This window comes from Crocuta crocuta, unplaced genomic scaffold (assembly GCF_008692635.1).
Source record: "Crocuta crocuta isolate KB4526 unplaced genomic scaffold, BGI_CrCroc_1.0 scaffold1097, whole genome shotgun sequence".
NCBI lineage: Eukaryota > Metazoa > Chordata > Mammalia > Carnivora > Hyaenidae > Crocuta > Crocuta crocuta.
The window spans coordinates 320814-326617 of NW_027532638.1; the positions used below are offsets into that span (position 1 = coordinate 320814).

The 5804-nt window shown below is 44.0% G+C and overlaps 1 long non-coding RNA gene and 1 other non-coding gene across 2 annotated transcripts; one reads left to right on the top strand and one right to left on the bottom strand.

Moving 5' to 3' along the window:
- The first annotated feature begins 1016 nt into the window (after positions 1-1016).
- LOC144245263 (uncharacterized) lies at positions 1017-3092 on the top strand. The gene is made up of 2 exons (XR_013339219.1): positions 1017-2063; positions 2328-3092. It is a non-coding gene; the product is annotated as an uncharacterized LOC144245263 (long non-coding RNA).
- TRNAS-AGA (transfer RNA serine (anticodon AGA)) lies at positions 1351-1432 on the bottom strand. Its single transcript has one exon. It is a non-coding gene; the product is annotated as a tRNA-Ser (tRNA).
- Positions 3093-5804: the final 2712 nt, after the last annotated feature.

Consider the following 5804-nt stretch of genomic DNA (forward strand, 5'->3'; position numbering starts at 1 on the left):
ATGTAGTCAGTTATTAAATAATGTTGTTTTGGGCATGCACTGTTCAGTTAGCTTTTTCTTGTGCGTCATGAATTTCTTTGCTCACTATAGCATTTTGCACCCATTCCTTCACCAATCCTAAATTCTTATTCAGTAATTTACTCATTGCCCTTTCATATCAATGGTTCAAACTGTGTATTTGTGCTTTTATTTATTTTTATTTTTTAAAATAATTTATTGTCAAATTAGCTAACATACAGTGTGCTCTTGGTTTTGGAAGAAGACAATAAGTTTCAATGAATATAGTCTTCATTTATGGTTTTATTAGTTGTTTTCTTCTTTTAACCTTTTATTTTGAAATAACTTAATTTAGAAATAATTTCAGATGGACAGAAAATTTACAAGAATATAAAGAATTCCTGGTTACTTCATTCTCCAAAGTTTTGGATAGTTAGCATACTATTGTATTTTCTTTTTCTCTTTCTGTCATACTTTTTTGAAACTGTATGAGACGGAGTTTGAAAACATATAGTCTGTTCCCTTCAATATTTCAGTGACTATTTTTCTCCCAGTATTTTCTTAAAGCCATTGTTTTATATAACCATAGAACAATTAATACAATTAGGAATTACCACTGATAAAATAAAATTATTTAATCTATGTGGTTCATTCAGATTTCACCAATTGCTCCAATAATGTCCTGCACAGCAAAAGAAAATCTCGGATCACGTGTTGCACGACATTGTCTTTTAAGATCTGAAACATTCATTGCTCCTCCGTGTTTCATCCTGGCGCGATTTGTGAGGCGTACAATGCAGTCACTTCGGGGAACGACCCTTCCCTGAAACTGATGTTTCCTCCGCTTACATCCACCATCCACACCTTTGAAGGAGACCTAGCGTGACCTCTCGCCCTCCCGCCGCGTCACATCCGGGGGGATTCTGATTGGTCGCCAGCCCCCCACCACGTGGTCCCGGAGCTGGCACCGCCCCCGGCGCGGAAGCCATCTTCCTCCCGATGTTCCTGCCGTGCCTCCCTCCGCGCGCCGGTCTCCGGTCCACGCGCCCCGGCGCCGCAGGTGGACGCCGCCCGCCCAGCGCGTCCCCCGCCGGACCCCAGAGCCGCACGTCCGGGGCCGGGCGACGGAAGGATGGGAGCGATGCGCGCGCGGAGCGTCTTGTGTGGTGGCCCAGGTGCCTTTGTGCGCGTCTACACTGGCCAGCCCGGGCCGGCATCCAGTAAAGCTTCGGGCGAGTTTTTCGGGGAAAAGAGGGAGTCCTGCCCTCCGGGGAGTTAAAGTAGCAGCGCCCGCTTCTCGTTGTAGAGCCAAAGCTCCGTCCCGAGGACGCATCGGGCCGGAGAAAAACACGCCGTAGTCGGCAGGATTCGAACCTGCGCGGGGAGACCCCAATGGATTTCTAGTCCATCGCCTTAACCACTCGGCCACGACTACACGGGCTCGGGCGGACGCCGCAGGCCTCACCTAGAAAGTGCAGCGGCCGAGGGCGGGGGAGGGGCCCGTGTGTGTGTGTGTGTGTGTGTGTGTGACCCGCCGGAGGGGACCCTGCGCCCGCGTGTGTGTCTGTGTGTGTCCCGCCGGAGGGGACCCTGCGCCCGTGGCTGACGGGGGAAGGCTTTCGGGAGGGGTCCGGGGCGCAGGGAGGGGGAAGCGCCGCCCGCGAACCGACCCGGCGGAGCCCCGAGGCCTGAGAGCAGCACCCTATCAGATTCGTGTGCCAGGTAGGCGCTCATTGTGTCCAAAGTGAGCGCCTGCTGCCGTGTTTTCTTTTCCCCGACTTGGCCTCCACCTTCCAGCCTGAGGCCGTGGAGGACGGGGTTTCCCCGAGCCCTGGGGTGACCCGGTGCCGGTCACCGGCTGTGGTCTGCTTCTCGGGGTGCTGTACTGACCTGAGACGGAAACGATCGCACGTGGAGCAATCGCGTCGCCTGTACAGAGCGAGGAAGAGTCGAGAAAGGGAGACATTAACCCTGTGGTTTGATGGGAGCCTGCGCCCAAGGGATAGACACGGAGCAGCTATTCTCCATAATTTGTGCAGATCGCCTCCTTCATATTTGGTTTACACGTTCGTATCAACCACGTATGGCTCTTTTGTTTTTGCCTAAGTCATTGGAACGCTAGTTTTGATTGAGGTTAGATACAGAGGAAATGTCCGAAATCTGTGCTTTAAAGAACACTGCAGAACAGCAATTGGTGATGTGCCCTTTGAATTAAAATTATTAATCAGCTGCTTGTTTGCTTTAGGGTATCAGTGAGGAAGGAGGGGGCAGGTGCAACTTCGTTTTACTGGACTGAATTTTTTTTTTTTTTTTTAATGGAATGGATCTAGGTAAAGGAAGACAATGCATGTTGAGCTGCAGGAAACAAAAGCTAGCCCTACTTTGGAAACAAACCGAACGTCCATCTGCGGTAGAAGACAAATCGTGACGGGTTTGTGTTTTGTTTTCTTATAAAATGGAATTGCACCCCACAGGGCGTGGAAGGAACTACAAAAACACACCATCACATGACTGAAACCTCACACGCTAATAATGAGTGGGGAGCGCCAGGCACGAAAGAATACATACAATAGTGCATTCCATTCCAGGTTTTGAAAGTAAAAGCGGGTGAAAGTAATCTATGGTGTTAGAATAATATTACTCTTGGGAGGACTGTTCTAGGCTTCTGGTAATACCGGGTTTGGTTTTCAGATTGGGTGCCGAGTCCCTGGGTGTGCTGGCTTTGTGTAGACATACTGAGTTGTTCACGTTCAGATGCTTTATTGTGTAGATGTTGAAGTTCGTCAAATATTTTTCTTTCAAAAGATCCTTCATCACTAGCATGTCATACTTCTGCTGCTGCTAAAATGTATGTTACACCCAAATATTTATTGATAACATATTTACTATATTTTTGGAGTAAAAAAATTCTGTATGTTACCAAACTGCTAGCCATTGTGCAAAAAGACACATTATTAAGGCAGGGTTATATCTTAAATTATTCATCTGTGCATTTTTCATGAACTTCTATCCTTTTCTGTTCTCTATTTAGCGCCCCGAGTTAATTAAATACGTTACTTTAAATAAAGCGTTTAGAACGTGGCATCCAGTAAAAACTCAGTAAACTTTGTCTTTTATTCACCAAATTATACCTTCTACGTAGGTAGTGGTTTTTTATTGGTGTGTGGCACATGATAGCTGCTCAATTAATATTTTACCCATAGAGCCGCAGAGCATCTGTGTGCAACTTTTATGGTTGCTTACATTTTACGTGCAGACCCAGTCACTAAAACTAATATATATGTGTGCACACACACGTTCTTGTCGTCCTCAATAGTGAATGCCTTGTATAAAGTGTGGCTAAAAATTTTCCAAGTCATCAAAATCTGGTTCCCTTTTGCTTAACAGTTCCTTCCTCAATTTCTTTTTTTCTTTCTTTTTTTAAATTTTTGTAAACATTTTATTTTACTACAGCCATCAGGGAGAAATCAAGCTGCACCTTCCACACTTTGTTTGGCAATTTCCTCACTTTTAACAATAATCACTTCTTCCAGTTTCTAATTACATGTCCTTCATTTCCTTCTGAAACCTTAACAGAGCACCCTTAACACTCATGTACTTTTTAATTAATACATTAAAATATTTTAGGCTTATACAAAAATTGAGCACAAGGTATCGAGTTCCCATATACGCTCACTGTCCCCACCCCCCCCAAACTGGTTTTCCCTATCATTAATGTCTTGCATTAGTGTGGTCCCTTTGTTACAATTGATGAGCCAATATTGATATTATTTATGCTCCTAGTTATATTAGGGGTTCACTGTGTCTATGGGTTTTGACAACAATATAATGACATATCCATTACACTATCATGCAGAATAGTTTCGCTGCCCTAAAAATCCCCTTTGCTCTATCTTTTCATCACTACTTCCTCTCCCCAGCACCTTGCAACCATTGATCTTTGCTGTCTCCATTGTTTTGTCTTTACCAGAATGTTATATGGTTGGAGTCATAAAGTATGTAGCCTTTTTAAATTCTTTCACTCAGCAATATGCATTTAATGTTCCTCAGGGTGTTTTGGTAGCTTGATAGCTTATTTCTTTTCACTGCAGAATAATATTCCTTTGTTTGGATGCACCATTGTTTATTTATCCATCACCTATTGAAGGACATTTTGGTGGCTTTCGAGTTTTGAAAATTAGATTTTTGTATAAATATAAGTTTTCAGCTCATTTGGGCAAATACCAAGGAAAGAGATTGCTGGATCATACTGTAAGGGTATGTTTAGTTTTATGAGAAATTGCAATTGCAAACTGTCTTCCTAAGTGGCTGTGCCATCTTGCATTCCCACCAGCCATGAATGAGAGATATGTTCTTAAACTCAGGAAATTGTGCATGTCTTTATTTGGGAACCTAGTGTTACAGAGATTAAAAGTGAGAGTTTGGGACCAAATTACTAAATTCAAGCCCCAGCTTCCCCATTTGCCGGCTCTGATCTTGAGCAACTCAACGTATCTGTGCCTCAGTTTCCTTTAGTTGTAGAGTAGGAATAATAATACAAAAATAACTTCATTGGGTTGTTTTAGGAATTAAAAAAGTTAATACATGCAAAGCACTTAGGACACTGCCTGGCATACAGAAAGTGTTACATCATAGCTGATTTTATATCGTCCCTTTTTCCTGATGGCCGATTATCCCTATGTTGGCGTTCCATCCTCTGTTCTTTATTTCACTTTCTTTTCTTCTACTTCATCTTTTTCTTCTGATTCATGAAAGAGCTTTTTCAAAGAATATCCTAAACATAACTGAATCACTTTCCACAGCATCCATTCAGTTCTCCAGTATGAGTTTAACTATGCAGCTTCATTTTAAATATGCTTGCTGTGTATTTTTATACTTTTTCATCTAGAATGTCTTTTTAGTGTTTTGCTTTTCTTCAGTTCTCATATTTTTCTATCCTATTTCATTCAGGCCATGTCTTCTTGCAATCTACTGAGAATATCAGCTTGTTCCCTGAAATTTTCTAGTGCCTACCTTAGATCTTTTTTGAAATCTGCTCTTAGAGACTTCCAGTTTATCCTTCCCTTTCTTTTGTGAATTTGTTTTTCATATACTGTTAGGATTTCCAAGTTTAATGTTTGTCAGCCAACAGTGACTTGATCTTAGACCCTCCATCCAAAAACCTGGGAAGCACTGTAAAGTGCGTGAGCCACACATCGAACAATATAAAAACCTATCTATGCACCTCTATTGAGGGCTTTTCTGCCAGGGACACACTGACAGACTGGCGTTGGACTCCCTTCGCGGCTGACTTAGGCATACACCACGCGCTGCTGTAGAGCAGAACTCGGCAACACCACTTCTCGATTTCCTTTAGCATTAAAAAAAAAAAATGTGGGCTGCGACCCATTTGAGAGTCCTGAAGGCCATATCTGGGTCACACAAGAATTTTAAAATGACAAAGGAATAGAGCACTAATTAGAATGCAGGACAAGAAATAAAGGCAAGTAATGCACCGTGCAGCGTTTCTCTGCGTTTTAAAATTATACACGTGTGTAAACGTGTATCTCTCACACTCCGTTCGGTCACACAAACTTGAGAGTCCCCGGGGTCCCGCTACTGCCACCTGAGACTTCCAGAAGCCAGGGACTGGAGCGGAGAGCTCCCGGCCCCGCCCAGCGGGAACTCTGACACGTTGGCTGAGGCCTCTGGGAAATGAAGTTCTGCGTCGTGGCGCATTCTGGGAACCGTAGTTCTGCGCGGCCGCCGGGCAAGACGAGCGGGGGAGGGGTTCTCTCCGCGCGACCGGAAGTGGCCGTTGAAGCCGG